The sequence below is a fragment of the Schistocerca nitens genome, chromosome 8 (assembly GCF_023898315.1).
Source record: "Schistocerca nitens isolate TAMUIC-IGC-003100 chromosome 8, iqSchNite1.1, whole genome shotgun sequence".
NCBI lineage: Eukaryota > Metazoa > Arthropoda > Insecta > Orthoptera > Acrididae > Schistocerca > Schistocerca nitens.
The window spans coordinates 268,294,960-268,319,386 of NC_064621.1; positions in this window are offsets into that span (position 1 = coordinate 268,294,960).

Here is a 24,427-nt window from a genome sequence, read left to right on the forward strand (position 1 = left end):
AAACAATAATATGCCGATTATCACTTAAAATCGAATGCGAGACAAATAATATCGCTCTGTGGTTCTTTCTCTGTTGTATTTGTGAGAATGTGCGGTTTCGTATTCTTTCTCACAGTAAGTTTTTACTAGGATGGTAGGGGATTTAAACTATTGGACACATGGTTTCTCCCAATTACATGCTTTCCCTTTATATAGAATTTTAAACAATAATTAAGAAAGAGACAATGTAGTTTTTGGGTTTATTTTTATCAGGCTATTTCAACAGAAATCAGGAAAGTAGTATTTGTGGATTATTGGCTTATCACTAGAATAACACTACGAAATCAGAATCCGACACTTTTTAATCCTACCCATTCGAATATTAAAACTATGTGAAACACTGTAATTGCAGCAGAGGTTGAAAATACCGCTTCATTTGTAAATTACTTTGTTTTCACACGATCGGTTTCGGACTGTTATAAGCCCATCCTCAGGTGTCGCAGCTGTGCTGTGATCCCCGAGCGCCGAGTATACTAGGCGCGGTGTGATGCCTATGAGCGCAGAACAGGGAGTTACTAACTAAGAATAGTAACTACAGTGACAGCAATTGCAGAGCAGATACCAATGATACCACCCAATAAGCAAGGCTTAATGTCAGGCAAATTGAGAAAGAAGAGATGGATAGACATAGGAGGATGGACATAGAGAGGAGGAAGGTAGAGATGGAAAGAGAGTTGTGAGAAGGAAATGGGAAAAGATAGGGAGAGGGGAAGATGGACAAAGATTGATGGAGGTGATGGGCACAGAGTGGAAGGGGGAGGGGAGAAGAAGGGAGTAGGAGACGGTCAGAAACAGGAGGCAGAAGCAGATTACGACGTACATCAGATTCCCATATATAGTTAGCAACTGCAAATCGTTTACGGATTCGCTAGTTCTTAGTAAAATTACACTTCTACCTTGAAATTATCCTAGCACGACCTAACCGGCTGGTTTCGGGTATGTCCAGCCGGCTGTACGTCCCTTCCATTAACATTAGCGGAACGTCCTCTTTCTCGTCATGGCTGCGTAACAAATGTCACTTGAGTGCCCACGAGCCCTACGAGACCCCGAGCGCTTTCGGAACTCGTCACAGGCTCGCCGCGGCTGACATCTATCGCTGTTTCCTGCCTCAGTGCACCTCGTGGCTGTCAGTACGGCTCAAGGTGGCGACGAGCTATGAGCGATACTGCAGGCTGAAATTACCCGCCCCACTAACGCATGTAGGATCAAAGATACAAAACTACTGTACCCAGAATTGATGTTATATGAAGGATTCCGATAGTAATAGTATTTATTATGCTATTTCACTACGACACACTCATTACTGCAACGCCCAGGGGGGAAAAATCCATTATTTACTCATTATACATCACTACTCCACCTCGCACTTTCGAAAGTTGTGGTGAGTAATATTATCTACTAATTGAGAAACACCTTGTTGCACGGCTGTTCGTTGACAGCTAAGCCTGAGAATTCGTACATGTGGCATACATTCCTGGCTTATAAAGTTTTTGTGTATACAACGTTTGAAGTATCATGACGGGGCATACTCGAAGAGTTTGTTTGATTCATTAACACAGGAGAGTCCGACGTAGAGCTGGCCTTATAAAAAGGAACTCTCACTAAGATACAACCCGCAATTGGTAGCATTTTGCGTTGTGCTTTTCTTATGGTTATGGCATAACATAAGCTCACAGGGAATTGGATACATTTAAAATGAAATGAAGAATTGCTAGCGGTAAGTAACATTTAGGATACAAAACTTGCTCGCCTTCATCACTTCCCATCAAAATTTCCGCTTCTATGATGTTACGTTGGGGAGAAGTTAACTTCAAGTCTCCACCAGTAAAGGGTTCTGAAGACCACGATAATGCATGACGATCTTGATTGGAATTACGTCGTACCTCGTTTTCGTATGGAGTTTCGAAAGAGCGAATTAATGTATAACGTTTTCGATGCGCCAAAAGCCTCCCCTCACGATCTTCAATCGATTCTTGAGATCGCATAGTCGCTTAGCCACTCTAGTGTATTCAGAATGACTCGACCGTTTTATAGGCATTTTTATTTATAAACAAAACGAAAACAAAACATATAAAGTAAGCACCCACACCACAAAGCAAACCTAAAAAAATTCATTTCTCCTTGATAAGTACATAGATAAAACTTGTTGCAAGGAGCAATTCAATGCATTAAACATTTGATAAGCAAAGCCAGATCAATATCCCACATAACCTAACAAAGTAAATACCCTGTTAGTTTCTTTAATGAAGTAAAGACTGCAGTGCTTAATTGTGACTGACATAAATTTTCAAAAATACATGAGTTAATGGGTTTAAAAAACTAACACCATCATTTACTGGTTCTTTCGTGAGTTACTAAACTGAATAGTACCATCTATTGCTTCTTAGGTGTACTACGCCATGCTGATTAGCCATCCAAACTAGTAAGCTAGCAGACGATTTTAGATAAAACTTTAAATTACGATATCGTTTTTGCCGTTTTCCCATTCTGATGAAGTGAAGCCTGTGGAAACCCAATGAAAATTTGTGTATTGATTTTGGAGATTGGCGTGTTCCAACAGACAAACACAGAGACAAGACAGTTTTACACTTTTATTATTAGTATAGCAGGTAGTTTACAAATGTAACTTGAAAAATTTTCTATCGCGCCAGACATTTTAGTATGTTATAGTTGCAATATATTCCATCGTTATAAACTCAATAATTAGGGCTATTACATTAAATCATTTCTTATAGCATGAAAATAACTTTGAATTTCTTGTAATGCAAATCGTGATATAATAATTAATAGCAATGTTTGTGGTCCATACTGCGACAGTTTGCTCTTCCCCATTAAAGCTTCGAGTTCTCTACTGCTCTCACGCCGTAGTCTGCTACAAATGGCCTTTCTTGGCCAAGATTTAATAGTAAATTCCTTTGAAAAATATTACATCAAAAGTGTTGCTGTTGGATCCGTTATATGCACAATAAAAGTTTTAAATAATCCAAAGGACGCAACTGAAAGGGATATGAGGTGTTACACCAAGAAACACAATATTGTCGTAATCAAGAGTTCATGCCCACTTGAATGTATTTCTTTGATGGTATGGGCATTTTTTTTTTGTAAACTATCAACATTGAAAGTTCTTCTTATATCTTACAGCCGATAGTAGCTTTACTTGTGTCCCGAAACTCTAATGTAAACGTAAAGTTTTATTTTTAGTTGCGTATCTCATTTACAGTCCACGGTCAATAAGCACAGTTATCTTTCCCTAATAACATTAGTAATTTTTGACAGCAGTTAATGCTCTACAACATCCATTAGCTATGAATCTTCTTGAATTTCACGTAGATCCTGTCCGCCATTAAAAAATAGTGAATATATTGTTCTTTCTTGCGTGCGTATCTTCATCTGGATAACATCTCCTTCCATAGTTTACTTGACGTTCCGCTAGTTTGGTTTTCTCTGCTACATCCGCCGGACTTGTCTACCTTAAAAACCAAAGGCTCACCAAACAGTCACACAGTATAGCCATTACACCCTGACTCCACGACACATGTTATGACGCAGTAGTACTTCTTGAGTCTGGTGTCACCTCTTTTATATATAAATAGACAGTTTAATACTCCTATCTACACAGTCTAAATTACTACCTCTTTTTCACTTTCACTGGACGTTTTAAAAATCGCAAACTCTAGCGCAGTTACAACCAACAGCTGTGTACCCAATATTCTTCCTCCTCATATATCGTTAAAATCTCAGAATATGTTTAATCCTATGTGGGAATGTCACATATTAAATCAGTTTAAAGTAGTTTATGACATATAAAATATTTATTTGATGGGAACATTTCTACAAACAATACTTTTAGACGGCAAAAGACACTCATAAATTGATCACAACTGTACGTATAGAAAGAAATCGGTAAATGATAAAAGTAATTCTAGCTCGGGGTCAAAAGAAACAAAAAAAAAGTTATTCAATACAGGTTATCTAACTGGTACTGATAATCGGATGTTAATAAAAATTTTGCATCGTAATTTACGATTCTGGATATATTTTGTGTGGTCTGTCTTGTCGTTAGTTACTTCATACTATCATGCTATATGTATAAACTCACAAAATAAATTCTCGGCACCAACAAGGAGTTGTGGTACATAACCGAAAGTTGGTAGGAGTGTTTCTACGTCTGGAACATGTCTATTCAAATTTCACGCTAGTCGATAAAGAGTGACACTATTCGAGGTGACCTGATGTTAGTCGAGAATGCCTTTAAGGTGACAAAAAAACCATCCATTATCAACAAATCACTTAGTTTGGAAGAGGTTATCTAATAGGGCTACGAGAAGCTGCATATTCCTTGTGCGATACTACAGAAAGACTTGGCAGGAATGTAGCGATTGTCGTGGACAAAACGAGCGAGAACCTCGCCTTTTCGTTATGCTGATCCGCACAGCTTTAAAGTCTGCTACACAGCACAACAGGCAAGGGGATGAAGTGCAACCAACATACTATGCACAGGCGTGAAATTGAAAAACTATCCGAAATTTGTCAGACTGTTTTCAATCATGTGTAACACTATACTAATACTGATTAGTATGTTAACCACAAAACCTAAATATAAGATATAAATGAAAATAGAAACGCTAGTTAGTGTGAACTGTACTAATAGAAATGTATTTCAGCTTATCGAGATAACATAACTGCTTTAGTAAGACAAAGTACCCCAGATCGTTACGAATTAGCAAAATATTATGCGCATTCAGCCGCGAAATGGTCTGTGTCAACGTTCATACTGAATTACCGTTGCTGACCTACCATGAAAGTATGCAAATTTAGCAATGCATGAAGATTCATAACGAAATTCAGTTGAAAATCATTCAGTGCCACACTTAAGTCAATTCAGTTATTGACAGAAGCGGTAAAAGTAGGCAGTAACAAGTATGAAATTCTACAAGAGTTTCATATCGACATCCACAGGGCGCCAGTACAGAATAAAGGCAGCAATAAAACGTATTGGGGGAGCGAGTATTTCTGAAAATTCTTTACTGATAGTCTATCTGCCTCCATCGATATTAGAACCGAAAACAAACCAGACCTCCCTTGCAGTAGCAAACACCTTTCACTACGCTAGCAGACAACAAAGGCAAACAGTCTTCTATTATTACCCACGACATGAATAAGATGGCAATTTCGCAATGAAAATGGCAAAATGATCTACAATTTCTGTTGCACAGAGATTTCTGGACTGAAAAACATGAATTGTCTATCTTTATGTCACCGCTTATGTGAAAATCATTCAGGATGTTTATCGAAACAACAAAAAACTTGTATTAGCGAGTAAATTTAGTAGGATAATTCTCCACCACCCGAGGAAATAAACGGCGACGTAGCTGCCAAACGTATTCTACAATGTTTCCAATTCTCTATTAGACGTGCCACAGCCAGTAAACGTTCATTAGTCGAAGTGTTCTTTAAGGTACCTAGCAATGGGAATGCTCGCACACCTAAAACGCGGTGGTATTAATAGTGGGATCTGAATTACCACGCGTATAGGCAAATGGATTTTATTTGCGTTCCTGTAAACGTGATTTGGATCGAATAGGTAGCTACGATTAATATGCCGATGTATAGACTGCAACTGGAACATTTCGAATAAAGAGTAGAAATTATTATGCGGCCGTCATCTTCAGTAACTGTGGTAGCTATTTTCGTTGTTATGATTTCGTCACATAAATGGGTAAAAATGGAACCCTACTAGTCGCACTTTCTTGACCGTCTCTCTGTCTACCCAACCCTTAAAACCCTTTTACCTCGAATACGGGTGGATATAATTAGTGGTAATGTATCGCACTGCCTGTGGTATACGGTCCCTTGGTGGTGTAAAAAAGTGAGCTATGTCAAGGCAAACTAAAGATACGGCCGTTTATGTAAAGAAAATTTACGCGAAAGGTCAAAAAAATGGCTCTAAGGACTATGCCACCAAACTGCTTAGGTCATCAGTGCTCTAGATCTAGAACTACTTCAACCTACCTAACCTAACACACATCAATGCCCGGGGAAGGATTCGAACTGACTGCGCAAGCAGCCGCGCTGTCCGCGATATGGCGCCGTTGAACGCACGACTAACCCGCGACGGCAAGCTTTTAATATCATCTGGTGTTACTAAAAAGTTATTCACTTCTGGTGAATGATTTTCTGCGCAGTACATTTAAGAAAGAATAACTGAAATATATTTGATGTTAGGGAAGAGGAAGGACGCCTAATTCATTTCCCCTTGTCTTTATTCATGATGTTAGATTCGCGATCTCAGCATACGTACTATCCATAACCACACTTTAGATCAAAGTCATTGTCACAAATATGCGAATACAACACATTGGCTTGAGGTACTTCGTTTCCCACGAAGTGGTGGCAGACGATGCTGTGGCGTCATGTTGGTAGCACTTCGTCGCCTTGCCTGTTATGCTGTGTAGCAGCCTTTAAAGCTGTGCGGATCAGAATAACGAAAAGGCGTGGGGTCTCGCTCGTTTTGTCCACGACTTTACATGACTGCGGATGCGGTGAACACGAGGATGTGCGGTCGAAACAGGATTGGGCTTCGGAAGGCACGTCGGACTGCCTAGACGGAAGAACATATTTGGCGCATGGCTCTGACTCACCGTACTGCATCTGCAGCATCAATTTCAGCAACAGTTGATGCCAGTATGACATAACGAACTGTTGCAAATCAGTTACTCCACATACAGCTAAGTGCTAGACGCTCTGCAGAGTGCATTCACTAACTCCAAACCACTGCCATTTCAGACTTCAGTGGTGTGAAGCGAGAGCTCATTGGAGGGCAGGTTAGAGGTCTGAGGTTGTGCCTCGGTGACAGTGGCGTTTGTATGTTGGTTAGGAGGCCAGTTGAGGCAGTTGAGGGCCTGCTGTCAACCTATCTGTGTGCTAGACACACTGGACCCACACCTGGAGTTATAGTCCGGAGCGCGATTTCGTATGACAGCAATCTGGTAATTTGACCTGTTGCGCTGCCAGTCGGGAACAGCATTCCAGGGGTGTTTTGCTGCACTATATCGCCCGCCCACAACTGCTGTTGTAGCCCAGCATGCTCCACAGAGCGTCGACATCTTGCCTTGACCTGCTCGACCACCAGATCTATCTCCAGTCAATAACATTTGGGACATGATCGGACTACAACTCCAGCGTCATCCAAAGCCAGAATTAACTGCCCCTCTGTTGATCGATGAATTGCAACAAGCAGGGAACTCTATCCCACAAAATTACATCCGCACCTGTACAACACAATGCATGTGCATATGAGGGCTTGCATCCAACATGCTGACGGTTACATCTGTTGTTAACATACCAGCATTTCACATTCATAATGACATATAACACGCTTACATTAACCTCTCATGTTGCAGTTGAAACGTCCCCTTAGAAAAATTTATGAATGATTCTGCTTAAACTGACACACAATAATTTTTTAGCGCAACGCAATCTGACTTTCAATAATCCCTACAAGAGAATGGCCCTGAAATTAACCTATACGTTTCACAAATCACTTACCTCCCAAAAATCTTCTTTACTCATATTACTGCAATACAGCGAGCGCCACTACTGCCAGCTAAATAAAAGATTCAAACTACTGAAGGCACTAACTACTGATAGGCATAGTTAGCGAATGAAAGATTTTGATAGAGAACAAACAATGTATTTACCTTAAAAGTGTTCAAAAGTCATAATATATATAGCAGTTCATGACATACATGCTTACAAATGTACTGTTTCTGATGGACACACGTCCAGGTCATCCGCTCTCAAAAATCCACCATCTCACTTCCCCACATCCACCACTGCTGGCGGCTCACCTCCAACTGCGCAACGCTACGCGCTGTTAACATACAGCTGCCCAACACTACAATAGCGAACAACAATGCAAACCAGCCACAGACTGCACACATCACTGCCAGTGATTTTCATACAAAGCGCTGCGTGGCGTTACCAATAAAAAAACCTAAACAGCCTACTTACATAGCCCCCATGCTCCCCAAAAAAATTTTACAAATTATTTTGGGCAGTGGCCAAGACAGATTTGAAAAAAAAATTCGTAATTACAATAACAAAGATTTCAAATGCACACACTTATCGATACAAAGTTGGTCAAAAGCTAAAACTTTCTCACAGTCCATAAAGACAGTCCTGATCATTCATCACAGTAAAATTGCACTGTTTTTTCTTAAAGTCTGAGTAGTAAAAGAAAATGCACACGGAAGTAGTGGATTTCCACACAGTCTTGAAGAAGTAGTGTTGTCCTTCCAACGGAAAGACAATGCTGACTCTTGACATACAGACAGGTAATGGGCCACAACAGAGCAAACCCACAGCCGAGCCAGTCGAAGTTTTGAAGAATATTGGTAGGTAGGTCGTCACAGAGCAGACCCACTGTAGTCCTGGTAGAGAGTGTGGTATTGGTGGGCCACCAGAGGTGCAGACCCACTGCAGTCCTTGTAGAAATAACGGTATTGGTGGGCCATCAAAGATGCAGATCCACTGTAGTCCTTGTAGAGACGGCCAGCAGCCATCTGTTGCAACTGTGCAGGTGCACAATCACCAACTAAGAGTCTTGCGGACAACATAGCAAGTCCATAAACCACCACTTGTGCACTCACAAAGTTTTGGAATTGTCCTTAGAACCAGCAATGCTGTTAATTAGTCTCTTGTTGAATTATCAACACACGTGCAAACACTAACAGTCCCTACTTCTCACATATTGTCCATATACTATGACCATCAGAAATATGTGCAGTGAAACGAATGCTTACAACTTACTTAATTTGATGAACTGGTGTCAATTACAATTTTATAACATGAGAATACAATAACAAAGGTACAAAATACATTATTAAAGAACATAACAATACAGATTACATTTGTAGTAGTACCGAAACGTCCCCTTGGAAAAAATTATGAATGATTGTGCTTAAACTGACACACAATAATTTTTTTGCTCAACGCAATCTGACTTTCATTAATCCCTACAAGAGAATGGCCCTGACTAAATTAACCTACACGTTTCACAAATCACTTACCTCACAAAAATCTTCGTTACTCAAACTACTGCAATACAGCGAGCGCCACTACTGCCAGCTAAATAAAAGATTCAAACTACTGAAGGCACTAACTACTGATAGGCATAGTTAGCAAATGAAAGATTTTGATAGAGAACAAACAATGTATTTACCTTAAAAGTGTTCAAAAGTCATAATATATATATATATATATATATAGTAGTTCATGACATCCATGCTTACAAATGTACTGTTTCTGATGGACACACGTCCAGATCATCCGCTCTCAAAAATCCGCCATCTCACTTCCCCACATCCACCACTTCAGGCGGCTCACCTCCAACTGCACTACGCTACGCGCTGTTAACATCCAGCTGCCCAACACTACAATAGCGAACAACAATGCAAACCAGCCACAGACTGCACATAGCACAGCCAGTGATTTTCATACAGACCGCTACGTGGCGTTACCAATAAAGAAACCTAAACAGCCTACTGACACAGTGTTAATAACTTTCATGTGTTCCCTGGACAAATGTATTCCCGAAATTTCATTACCGTGCTTAAACTACTTCTTTGGAGTTTTTTTTTTTTTTTTTTTTTTTTTTTTTTTTTTTTTTTTCAGTGTGTTACCTCCTATGAGACAACGTTTGATATCCGATTACCTTAAGCGAGTGGAAATTTCAGTTTCGAGAGAGGGAAAAATGAAGAGTAGCTGAAATTAGCTACACATTCAAAGTCTATTACTTCCTTGATGGTCAAAACTAGTTTGAAGTCAGTTATCTGAAACGAAACTTATTCCATGGATGTTCTCTCAGTAAGTCTATAAAATGGAGAATGCTTCAAGTCTTACCTTCGCCAGAATATTGCTAGTTTTAACAGCTGGCAGTGCAACATGAAATTTCAATGCACAAACCATCCAGAGACTGTTAGCTCTCCATAGAATGATGAATAATAATGTATACCACTCCTGTAAAAGTATAAGAGCACAACGATATAAATTAAATGGAGAAAAGATCGTAGTTGAACGTGTTCCCTCGTGATAAGAAGGGATCGGTACGCCGAATTTTCATACATCAAGCTGTAAACAGTAACATGCAGCAGAGTCATGAGAAGGCCTATAAGAAGCGACTGAAAGACGCAGATTATGACAATATAATTACTGTAATGGCGAAATAAACTTATTTAGAAATGGTCATTTGTAGATGTGTTTCAATCCCATACATAAAACCTAACATCATGAATATGTTTGCTCTTTTCATTATGATGTGCTGGTACGAAATTTATGATAGGTCACTAGATTATATATATAATTTTGATGACAGCATGGACTTGAAATCCGACGATGGTAAAGAACTCTTTATGAATTGCGTATTTCCTGGAAGATAAAAGACAGAAGGATTGCTGTTTTTCTAGTTTATATCTAAAGAAGAGATCTTTTTGGTGAAACACATTTCACTCATCATTTATTGCCTGAAGCTAAAAATATATGACACATCCGTTCACTTAACTTAATTACAATTACTGTGGAGAGCGGGGGCCCTGCTTCTGTGGAACGTAGTTAAAGGTTAATTTATTGCGTACGATTAGCTATTGCATTTAACGCACTCGCTTAAGGTTTTGTCATTTTATTCTCAACCCGAGAGGAAGACTTTACAGCCGACATTTCACTAATTAAATCAGAACCAAGCGACGGTGGAAGAGGAGCAGCGACGCCAATTATCGTCACTGAGCCCGGGGGGGGCACGCCAGAAAGTCGATTAGCAGCTCAAAATTTGTTAGTGTTGTAATTAAACGGAATTTAGTAAGGGCTAAATGAAAACCGGCTTGCGAGAGAGCGACTAAGCTTATAAAGTCGTTATTGGAAGGTGCGAATACGTATGACAAAGCGGAAATTGAGAGGTTTCTCTATGGCAGTGAAGGGGACGCCCGAAATGTATCTGCATTCGTAAGTCGTAATTGTCATGTAAAACGCATTGAGTTGAAAACAGAGAGGATTTTGTTCTGAGACACTAGACACTAGGACAATGCGTGACTAAGGCCAGCAAGTTTTAATTTATCTCCTTAGCTTCTGAGGAGCTCCAGACCACATGTAGCGCCTTAAAACTGAAGCATTGGCACATTAAGATATTTCGTAACAGAGGCATGTAAAATGAAAATACTAAACTAATTCTTCTCCCCTGCGGGTCAGGGTTTAGAATAGGCACGAGGTATTCTTGTCTGTCGTAAGAGGGAACTACAAGGAGTATCCAACCTTTCGGCTTACTACGTTATGGTCACCTTTCCGCGTTTGAACTCCATCTTCCCAAATTTTTCCGAAGGTAGGGCCATTTGAGGAACGACACCTTACTTGGTGCAGCATATATCCACAGTCCGATTCTATTTTCTGCATCTCTTATTGTCACGGCACTGCTACTCCACCATCAACCCAGCTATATAGGCGAGGAACCGTCCGGGGTACGTCATTTTCTTCCGTTTTCCACTGTCCTTTTTCGTTCCCATGACATTATTGGATTTCTCTGAATCCAGTATTCAGCACGGTAGCCACTCCGTTGTGGAGGGGTCACCATGTACCCTCTTGGTCGTAGCCTCCTGACTACACAGGGATGGCATTACTAATGCCTGAGCTGCAACCTCCCAACGTATACCAAGCAGTAGCTGCCCATTGTCTTCGGGCCTCGGGACTCCCGTCAACGGTCATCGTGGCAGGTGGAGTTTGCTGTGGCATGGTGGCGCCCGTGTGGAGAACCCCTGATCGAAATGGGATGTATCAGGGAGGATGACGTACAACGAAGTGAACAAAGTCACTTTAGCTGTGTGGACCGAATGGCCTGAGCCGTCTCTAAGAAAGGCAAGGTAGAATACAATGGTGCGACACACGACCCCACGTCGTTCTCCTCCATAGTCAGCCCCTGGGAGGAATGTAAAGCTATCGAAAGAACAAGGCCATATTCGCCTCGTTTTTTAGCGTGCAGCAGAACTGATGGGCACTCATTTCTGGATACGAAGCCTCTATTTTTTTGTTGGGTGATAGGTTTGGGGAAGTGACAACACTGTCCAAAATGCGCAGTGGGTCAGTCCTGATTCAGATGGCATCCCCAGCCCAGTCCCAGTCGTTACCAATATGTGGCAAGGCGTGTGATATTACTATTTTGGTCAGTCCCCATTACAGCCTCACTGTGATACAGGGAATTATTTTTCATCGTGACCTGTTGCACTCCGACGAGGAGTAACGTGGCAATTTATAACGACTTCGTCCGGCACGTCTTTAGGGCGCCTAAGTATAATAGGGTTGCCACTTGCGCCTTCATCTTGGCTTTTGAGGGTGGTTCGTTACTTGAAGAGCTGGGGGTGGGGGGGGGGGGGTTGCCTTCCGCTGTGCCGTCGAACGTTACGTCCTTCCCACCATGCAGTGCAGTGCTTTAAAGGCTGGAAGTTCTGACGCATGTCATCCCGGGGCACTTCCAGCGCCACATGTAGAGATTGCATCCAAACATTCCATATGACCCTCCTTCCACCTGTATCAGCTGTTAGGAGCTCGACTCCCCCTGCTTGCTGGAATGCACGGTACTCCAAAGCGAGCGGGTGCAGCCGATCATACTTCCATTTAGCCTCTTGGTAGGTCAGCTGCCGTATAGTTTCCGCGATCTGCGATACTGAATGGCACACCCTCAGTTTAGCAAATAACCTGCGTGTTATCAAGGAGAGAACGACTGTGTGGCGGTCATCCATGCGACTCTGTTGTCCTTTGCTGGCCCTGCATCGCTCATACTTGGCCAGCACATGGTAATCTCCTCCGTCGCGAGTACCCATTTCGGTGTTGCTATGGTTCCCACATTAACGTCATTCATATCTTGTTCCACTGCCCAATTTTAGCCGCTCTTGGCGGACGGATAACCTTCCCATCACACTGCCAAAGGTGTTATGAGTAATACCTCATTCACTGAGGTTGTTTTACGTTTTATTCGTGAGGGGTTTTCATCACACAACCTAATGTGGGCGTCTGGCCTTCTCTCACAGAACTACAGCCTCCCTCCGTTTTAACTCTTCCTCATTCTGTCTTTGATGTTTGTTCGCCTTGGTGTTCGTCTTTTACCTACCTGTCTTCCCTAGCCTTGTATATTATTCTTGAGATTCTAGTGTATTGTAGGGTGGCTGGTTCATCCTTTTCTGTTTTTGGATCAACCAGACCAGGCCATCTACTATATTACTGTTATACCTTCAACTACTTTTTCTATTTAGTGTACGTTTTCCCCTTTCTATTAGATTCTTTCGGTTTGTCTTTCAGTGTGGTTCGCAGTTGGTTTTACGCTTTTTACTTTCTCTGAGTACTTTTGCGGCTGTTTTTAACTAGAGACCTGTTTGAATGTGGAAAAAGGGACTGATGACCCCGTAGTTTGGTCCCTTTACTCCCCAAACCCAACAATTTAATTCTTCTTTACCTCAGAGAAAAAATCAGTTGATTGACTAGTCCTACTTTCAGTCTATGTTTACATTTCCTGTAGTCGGTTATATCGAGCCTTGTAAACTAACACTTGATTGCAAATTATATCATATAAATAGGAAAGACTCATACGAACAACATTCTTATGTTTGATGTAATTAACACATCGAGGACCGGCTTTTAGCTCGGATAAGAAGAAATTTAGTATTTAACGTTCTCATTCTTCTCTTTCAGATCAAAATGCATAATACATAATCCCTCATTTATTTCGTTTCCACACATGTTCAAACAAACTTGACCAGCGTTGGATTTCACAATGCTTCATTGTGTATGCCATAACTTTCTACCATAATCTTTTTCTTGTGACTCCCAGAACTACAGCTCTGATACTTTGACGAATATGAAAGAACAATAACATTAAAACACAATATCTTAGTGTGTGGTTCATATGTGGTATTTATATTTTCTCAGTTCTTAAAACAACATATATTTCAAATAATTGTCTTTCTTTCTTTGACAATGAATACGGTTTAGCACACTAAATCCATGTTGCTTTGTACTTGGGGTATAACAGTTAAGTACATTCCAGCTTAACAATATTTATGTTACAAAGCAGTCTGTAACATTCTCTTCCGCTAAAAAATAAAGAAAGTTATAGAGTAATTCTGACTACACATTACAGAGTTGTATTTATGTACCTTAGTTCATTTCTTTCATTCTTTCACTTCTTTAATTACAGTTACTTAGTGTTGCCTACGGTCCAAATTTTAAAATTCGATGGATTTGTATTTAAGTCCTCAAAATAGGGAAACCCTCATGTAACCTATACGATTTCAAATGTTTTAGATGCTTTTTATTCCAGTCTTTGACCAAAGTATCAATTCTTTTGACGATGACCGGTTTCAGTCAGCAATGACCATCCTCAGATCTTTGCTACACCATGTCCTAAAGTCATAAGGTTACATGGTGTAGCAAAGATCTGAGGATGGACATTACTGACTGAAACCGGTCAACGTCCAAAGAACTGATATTGGGATCAAAGACTGGAATAAAAAACAATTGACAATATTGGATCACTATTGATACACGCGACTAGGTCGCAGCTGGTCCTAGCAGATTTCTTTGTCATGACACCCTTTAGAAACTATCGCGATCCACTGTGTCACGACAAATGACACTGACGTAAACATTGTTTCGTATCTGAGATGTCTCTTCATTAAGAACTAGGCGCTAGGTTCCGTTGCTTATGGTATATTCTGTTTCCATACACTTTTTTCTGGTTTGAGTCATTATTGAACATGGCGTTTATCAGGGTACACTTGCCAACTAGACTTCTTGTGCAGTAGTGGGAGAAACGTTTTTCCATCATATTACACCAAGACGAAGAGTACGACCTACGATAAGTTAGTGAAAATTAATTTCAGCTACGAAAGCTTAAGACCTTAACGTCCAGTTGAAGATACCAACTGATATGCTATTCTTGATGCTTCTATTCATCGGAAGCTTTCTAGAATGCAATTACCATAGCTTCTACAACTACATCTACATCAATACTGCGTCAGTTACCTTACTGTATGTTATGGAATGTGCTTTGTGTATCAGTGTCTTCCCCCTTTTCGCGTTCCAGTTTCGTTTGGATTCCTGGAAGAACGATTGCTGGTAAGCCACCGCGTAGGCTCGAATCTCTCTAATTTTGTCTTCATGACTTTTTCGCGCCCATACTACTTTATGCCTCCCCACACCATAATACTAGGACCACTAAACCGATCTCGCTCAACAATGCTCGACGTATGGCTAAAGGTGGGAACACGTAATGTACCCAAGAATAGCGTGGAAAGCTGCCGCTTTCGTGGTCCTGGTGTTAGAGTGCGGGGACGTATAGTGAGTGCCCCTTGGGAAGTGTGAAACTGTCCTTACCGTTCGTTTAACATAAGGCTTAACAGACAGCACAGTATTCAGTCTCAACATACCATTCATCATGGCTCAAGGTATGAAGAAATATCCTACTGTTGTAATGAAACAAAGATTTGATGGGGATCGAATATTGAACCGTTACGCCATGTGATCGTAATTTAGCTCATTCATAACATAGCTGAACATGGAATAACAATGTGTGGGAATGTGAGGGAAATCAGTAACTTTCGTTCAGCTGTCTGTAAAGCATATTACACATGTTTCAGGTAATTGGTAGACCTCTGGAAATTCGTGATTTATCTGCGAATGGGAGTACAAAAACCTGCGTAGCTTATGTTAGTCTAATGCTAAAAACGTGGAGCCATACCACTTCGCAATAACAAAGAACCAAAGGCGAATACAAAGACGGGCTGTGCGAAAAGTGATCTGGAAGTTTTAACGAAAATTTGTGAAAATGATCTCAGTGAAATGCTGGCAGAAGTGAAGCTGTGAAGACGGATCATGTGTCGTGCCTAGATAGCTCATTCACTAGAGAATTCGTCCACGAAAGGCCAAGGTTTTTGGTTCGTGTCTCGGTCTGGCGCACAATTTTTATCCACCACGTGTTTTCACTCTCAGTGCGTTCTACTAATCAGTTTCTTCTATCAGCGGAGGTGGCGCTGTGGTAAAAAGTAGTCAGTAGAGTGGCGGTTGAGATCTCATTCCAGCCACCCAGATTTAGGTTATAAGTGAATTGACTAAATCTCTTGTAAAGAATCCCAACGTATTTTCTCAGCACGTCTGATTTCCTCTACAATTCTTCTCAATAAGAACTTCGACGTTTGCTGTACAGACCTAGTTGTCGACGAGACATTAAACGTATCTTCCATCCTCCTGTTTCCAGAGTCGAATTCCATAAATATTATAACATATGTTTTTGAGTGGGGTCCGCCTTTAGCAAAATACGATTTTTTTTTGTACCAGACACGTTTCATTGCAGTTGCAGCATCAACAGTGTTCTTTTTGTTATGGCTTTAAACATAAGGATGTTCTTTACTGTTTAAATACATATAAATATTAGTTTGTATATCTGGGACCAAAAATAAAATCGTGTTTCGCTAAAGGCAGACCCACTAAAAATTTAAGTTAGTGTTAAAGTAAACACAGACAAAAGAGCTTCAACATCAAGATAATTATCCATGACTATTTGTCAGCCGAAGTTGTATCATACAAAATGTGAAGATAAAATAAGATTATAATGGCCTGAGCAGATGCATATGAAAACCTATTCTTCTCAGATTACTTCAGGAAAGGAGCGTAGAGCAATCCTTATAAAACCCAAGATATCACAGTAAAACTTCCAGTTTTAATTTGTATTTGGGAATGCACTAACGACGATATTAAAGGGCACAATGAGCGTAAGTTGTAACTTCTGTATTGTGGAACGCCTAGCAAATTGTTGTGCACAAATTGCTAAAAAGGTGGGATACTGTATCTTTTTCATACAGATATTTGTCAGTAGTGCAAATCAGATCAGACATTCAGTGTTAACAGCTCTAGGTGTCGTATTTACTGCTTTCCAGCGATACAATCATACAGTGTGGCGATGCCATAAAATCACAACCGGGAGGTACATAGCAGGAGAGCGATACGATTAATAATTCTGACTCCCGAAATAACAAGCTGTTGGAATACCGTTAGCTCGGCTTTTGTGACGAACAATAATGCCTGCCCTATACAAGTGTTAAAACACGGGACGAACTGGAACTCAGGGTTTGTATGAAACTGTGTATTTATTTTCGTCATTGTGCATAAGCATTTTTATTGGTGATGGATGTACTGAATGGTATTCAGTATATTATGTGGACCAGAGGAATGTATACAAAGTGGGTCTTGTTTGACCGTTTTCCATAAACACATACCACGAATTAAATTTTTACACACCTTAACGCTCAAATGTATTTTGTAATAATAAAGTTATTACGAAGATTCATAAACCACCTTCCTTACAAATTTTACAACGTAATTATTACACATTCTTACAATAGCATGTATGGCAAAAGCTGCTGTGTATAATTCTGCTATGTACGTTGAATTCGTTCTAACACCAGTGAAGTGTCGATACAACATATAATTACACCTTTTATGCAACGACACAAACTCAGCACAACAGGCTGTAGGGTGGTAGGACTGGCCCAAAGTGACACATCAGGCAATGAAATCGGTCAAATGGGTGAAATGGCTCTGAGCACTATGGAACTTAACATCTGAGGTCATCAGTCCCCTAGAACTTAGAACTACATAAACCTAACCAACCTAAGGACATCACACACATCCATGTCCGAGGCAGGATTCGAATCTGCGACTGTAGCGGTCGCGCGGTTCCAGACTGAAGCGCCTGGAACCGCTCGGACACACTGGCCGGCCATCAAGCAATCACCATCGACAGTTGCACTTAACATTTAATTTGGTACCTTTAAACAAGAGAACTTGACAATAAAACCATCACATGGTTAAAACTACCACACATCTTTAAAATTCACCATTGAGGTGAAAATAAATTAATTCAATTTTATTCATTCATAAAAACGTGTCACTTATGGCATAATACAGATTTACTGCAATGATTTAAATTTTATAACTAATTTACTCTTTCATTACGACAGTGATTGTTATTATCAAAATAATTAAGTTAATTTAGTATATAACACATAAAATCTCATGTTAGCAAACAAGCTCGTGAGATTCAACAACTACGCTCATAAAACGAACGCCCTCCCGTTCAGCTGTTTCCAATACATGCTCGACATCAAGAAAATTAATACATGAAATTAATTACAATATCGATCTACTGTCATTGAAGGAATTTTTGTAACACCATCAATAGAATAACAACTGGCCTCTCAGTAACTGGTAAGTATTTAGGAACTACTGATTTCAAAATAATACACGTGTTTCTCACACACGCTATTATTTGAAACAGAAACGTAACAGTAATTAGATTAGATTAGATTAGTACTTGTTCCATAGATCATGAATACGACACTTCGTAATGTTGTGGAACGTGTCATGTTAATAAAAGGTGTCTATACAAGATATTACATTACACAAAATATTACTTGACACTTAATATTTTTAATTCTTTTTTGGGTGGGGGGTGGGGAAATTACCCACTTCCTATATCGAAAAATTCATCTAATGAGTGGAAGGAGTTGCCATTCAGAAATTCTTTTAATTTCCTCTTAAGTGCTATATGGCTATCTGTCAAACTTTTGATGCTATTAGGTAAGTGAGCAAAGACTTTTGTGGCAGCATAATGTACCCCTTTCTGAGCCAAAGTTAGATTTAATTTTGAGTAGAGAAGATCATCCTTTCTCCTAGTGTTGCAGCCATGTACACTTTTATTACTTTTGAATTCGTTCGGATTGTTAATAACAAATTTCATAAGTGAATGTACATATTGTGAGACTACAGTGAAGATCCCTAGCTCTTTAAATAAATGTCTCCAGTATGATCTTCGATGAGCTCCAGCAATTATTCTGATTATACGCTTTTACTTAATGATGAGTTACTCCAGAATATGGTGCCATACGAAAGCAGAGAATGAAAATAGGTGTGGTAAGCTAATTTACTGAAATGTATATGGACAAAATTTAAAATAACTCTAACAGCGTAACGAGAGCCCATTTGCAGAGAACCACTTAATGATTATCTGAAAAACATCGTTTAGAATTTTATCATTTAATTCTTGTCTGTTGGGTGTCAAAGCTACACTTGTATCATCGGCAAAAAGTACCAGCTTTGCATCTTCGTGAATACAGAATGGCAAGTCATTAATATATATTAAGAACAGCAGAGGTCCCAAGACCGAACCTTGCGGCACCCCATTCTCAATTTTTCCCCAGTGTGAGATATCACCAGCTTTTTGCATGTGAACTGCTTATTTCAACTTTCTGTACTCTTCTAGTTAGGTATGATTTAAACACTTGAGCAGTGTCCCATTCATACCACAGTAATTGAGCTTATCTAAAAGTATTCCATGATTTACACAATCAAAAGCCTTTGAGAGATCACAAAAAGTCCCAACAGGTGAATTCCGGTTGCTAAGTGCACTTAACATTTCATTAGTGGAAATATGTATAGCATTTCCCGTTGAAAAACTTTTCTGGAAACCAAACTGACATTTTGTTAAAACTTTATTTTCACAAATATGTGAATCTAATGTACAATACATTAATTTTTCAAGACAGTCAAAAGAGAGATAGGGCCGTAGTTGATGACATCAGACGTATCCCCCTTTTTATGCAGTTCCTTAACAATGGCATACTTCGGTCTATCTGGGAAAATACCCTGCTTCAGAGAGCAATTACATATGTGACTAAGAATCCCACTTATCTCGTGGGAACAAGCTTGTATTATCCTGCTGGAATTGCCATCAATTCCATGTGCGCTTTTATTCTTGAGAGAGATTATTATCTTCCTAATTTCAAAAGGAGAGGTGGCTGGAATTTCAATTCTATCAGATTGTGTGGGTAAGACCTCTTCCATTAACTGCCTTGCTTCTTCTAATGAACATTTAGATTCTATTTTCTCTAAAACATTTAAAAAATGATTATACAAAATGTTTTTGAATTCCAGCTTGTTGTTCGTCAAGTTTCCATTCGCTTTGATGGTAATGCCGTCATCCTGTACTCTTGGTTGCCCTGTCTCCCTTGTAATAATATTCCAACGTTATTACAATTCAGAGATAAATATATCCAGTGAAATGATATATATATATATATATATATATATATATATATATATATATATTATTCGTTACAGTCAACTTTGGACTACGCTAAGCATCAGTCATTTCTTGTGCTTTTTCTTGCGTTCTTCCCAGTACTTCTTCATTTTTTCTGAGTGGGCTTCTTTACGTTCTTGCGACCAGGTTGTTCCCGTCTTCTTTGATTGCGTTCGGTCTTTGAATCCCTGTATTTTGTTGATGGCATTCCTATATTCCATTCTGTTGTAAACTGTCTCTGATATAATGTTCATTTCTGCAATGTCTTCTTTTACTTCTTTCAGCCAGTTAATTTGTGTCTTTCTGCTTTCCATGTATTCCAGGATTTTCTTTGCCGTTCTTTCTGGTGCCATTCTTTTGACATGCCCATAGAAACTCAGTCTTCTCTTTTTAAAGGATGTTGTCAGTTTTTCAATTTTCTCGTATAACTCTTTATTGGATCGCAATTTATAATCTTGTCCATCCTTTTTAGGTCCTAAGATCTTTCTCAGTATTTTTCTCTCTTTTATTTCCAATTTCTCCAACAGACGTTTTCTGTTCAGTGGGATGTATTCAATCGCATACAAACTTTCTGGTTTTATTACCGCATTGTAGTGCCTGAGCTTGGCATTGATGGAGATCGACTTTTTATTGTATACATTTCGGCATAGCTGGTATGCCGTTTCCATCTTTATTGCTCTTTCCTGTAGTGAAACATTTGGTAACCCTGTCGGTGTAATACATTCCCCTAGATACTTAAATTTATGGACTCTCTTAATTATTCCATACTTAGTTTGCAATGTCTGTGTTGGGTCTGTTTTGTCCTGTATCATCAGTTCTGTCTTTTCATACGATATTTGTAGACCTGTCTTCTCAGCGATCTCATGCAGCATTTCTATCTGAATCTTTGCTGTTTCGATGTCATCTGCCAATATTGCCATGTCATCAGCAAATGCCAGACATTCAATTTTTGTTTTATTTCTTCCTAACGTTATCCCATTTTTCACTCCAGCTTCTGCCATCTTCTTTCTCCATTCCCTGACCACTTTTTCAAGGACAATGTTAAACAACAGTGGGGAGAGTCCATCCCCTTGTCTAACACCTGTTCCAATTACAAACGGTTGTGACAATCTACCCAAAAACTTCACTTGCGATTTTGTTCCCGTAAGGGTTTCCTGGATTAGACTTCTGCTTTTATCATCAATCCCAAATTCTTCTAATGTGTTAATCAAGGTTGGTCTATCAATAGAATCATATGCTTTTTTGAAGTCTATGAATGTAATTACTAGATTTTTCGATGTGCGTGCGCGAAGTTGTATTATGGAGAGTAGACTGAATATCTGTTCACTGCATGATCTTCCTTTTCTAAACCCAGCCTGATATTCACCCAGTTCTTTCTCTACTTGATTTTCAATCCTGTTTTGTAGTGCCTTGGATAGGATCTTATAGGCCACTGATAACAATGAGATACCTCTGTAGTTATTTGCATTTGTCCTGGCACCCTTCTTATGTAATGGATGAATCAATGCTGTCTTCCATTCCTCCGGAATCTTCTCTGTATTCCAAATTTCTTCAAACAGCGCCTCGAAATTATTTATTAAGTTTTCTCCTGCGTATTTCAGTAGTTCCGCGACTAACGAATCTTTACCAGATGCTTTATTGTTTTTCAATCCTTTCAAGATCTCTTTAATTTCTTCTTTATTAGGTGGTTCAGAGTCTGGTAGCTTATTCTTAGGCTTCTCAAATGTCAAGGTTTCATCAGGTCTTTTGCAGCTTAGCAGCGTTTCAAAGTAGTTCGCTAGGTGTTGACAATTTTGTTCCACACTGGTGATCAGATTTCCTTTTTCATCTTTGAAGCAGAGTGTCGGTGGTTTATATCTTGTTATTGTAGTTCTGAATGTTTGAAAGAAATTGCGTGTATTGTTCTTAGAAAATTCATCTTGTATTTTCTGTATTTGTTGTGTGTCATATTTCCTTCGTTCACTTTTAATGATTTTCGTCGTTTCACGTCTTTGCGTTTTGAACTGCTCCCAGTCAGTTGGCCTTTTGGTTGAGTTGTATTTCTCCCAAGTTCTGGCTCTTTTCTGTAGTGCTTTCTCACAGACCTCATTCCACCAGGGATGCTTTTTCTTTTTGGTTAGTAAAATTGTTTGTTCTGCTACGTCTCGTATTGAGGTTGCAATTTCTTCCCATTTGTGACTTTTGATTTTATCTGTCTTTTCCTTGTAGTCGTCTAAGACTTGCTGATTGAGCATTAAGTCCTGTACTCTATATTTGGCTATTTTTGTTTCGTCACTCTTGTGACTTCTTTCTGGTGTTAATTTCATCTTAATTTTGGTCAGATAATGGTCAGAATCAAAGTTGGCCCCTTTCACCACCTGTACATCTTGAATGTCCTTTGAATTATCATAACTTATTGTCACGTGATCAATCTGGAATTCACCAAGTAATTTGTTCGGTGATTTCCATGTTGTTTGTTTTTTGGGATTCTTCTGGAATTTAGTTGTCATAATGTTCAATTTGAATTTCTCACAAAACTCTACTAATCTCTGGCCATTCATGTTAGTTTTAGTGTGTGCTGTAAACCTCCCTGTGCTTTTTGATAATTCGTTTCTTCCAATTTGTGCATTAAAGTCTCCTAACAGAATTGTAGTGTGTTGCTCAGGGATCCTCCCTATTGTTTCTTCCAGTTCCTCCCAAAATGTCTGCACTTTCTCTGGATTTTGTTGGTTGTCTTTACTTATTGGTGCATGGGCATTTATAAGTGTGTACTTTTTATTTTTATTTCTGAATGTTATCAATGATATTCTTGGTGATTTAGATTTAAATTCTAGTATCTTAGTAGAGAATGAGTTATGTATCACAAATGCTGTGCCATATACCCGAAGACCTTTTGTATTCTTTACTATCTGTGCTGGTTTCCCTTTATAAATCCTGTACTGGTCTGCCTGTACTGTATCCTCATCTGGGTATCTTGTTTCTTGTATAGCCAGAACTTTTAGTTTGTGTTCATCCATTAGTTTTGTCAGTTCTTTTTGTTTACCTGTTCTCAGCATTGAGTTCACGTTCAGTGTTCTTATGAACGTTTGATGTCTGTTCCTATGTTTAGCGTTAGGGATCCTAGGACCCTCCGACTGGTCTGTTGCGCAATGATGCTGGGCCCCCGGATCCGAATGCCCAGCTTCGGTGGTATTACCACCACGGGGAGGAAACTTTCTCATTGCACCTTCCATTTCTGATACTTGGTTAAAGCTGTTGTTTCCAGAGGTATACACCTCCTTCCACTAAGACTTAGCTCGCTACACTAAGAAGTTAATTCAGGCCGCTCCTCTGGAGTACAGACGCCTTTCGCAGCCGCTTCTCTGAAGTACAGACGCTGCTGATTGAAGATAATTCTTCCGCTCCAAAAGCCGTTGGGACATATAGTGTCTTCTTCCGCCTTCTGGACCGTTGGTTAATCTTCACCTTTTCCGCCAGTTCCGCCGTTCCGATGATCTTCATCTCCGCCTTCACTGCCGTTGAGGTCTTCACCGTTACCCTGGCAAGGGACCCTTACGAGGTACTATCACCCGGGCCAGGTGAACCAAGGTTTTTTAACGAGGTTGTTACTCCTCCCCCTCCTCCTTTTTCAACCGGGCTTGGGACCGGCTTTGGCGGAGTTTATATATATATATATATATATATATATATATATATATATATATATATATATATATATATATATATATATATATATCAGTAGCGACTGCACATCTTAACTTTGTGGTGTGATATTAATACAATAACCAGTTGGTACTGCGGTTAAGCCTTGACAGTAGGAATCTACAACGGAATGTCTCAGCACTCCATGCCCTCGTAAATTCTAACGATCACACCACATACACCTTAAAACATTACGTATTAAACCAAATAAAATCAATACATTGTAGGCCAGACTTAGTAGGCGTAGCGACGGCAGCCCAAGAAAATACAGTCAACCGCACAGAGCCCAGTAGCGGATTCCCACCCCAATTTACAGGACAAGCAAAGCCCATACCTTCTTGCTTGTCCGACAAAGCCAGCCGCCGCAGATCCCGATGCAAGGAGACATGAAGCAAGCGGAAAAACAATACCAACGTCTTCCCAGTAACGTCTCTTTCCACGCTGGCGATATTTACCACAGTGCCGTCACCAGGGTAAACAGCCCCTTCTGGACGTGCCCTGCTTGCTGGCTGACACCTGACCTTAGCTGTCCGC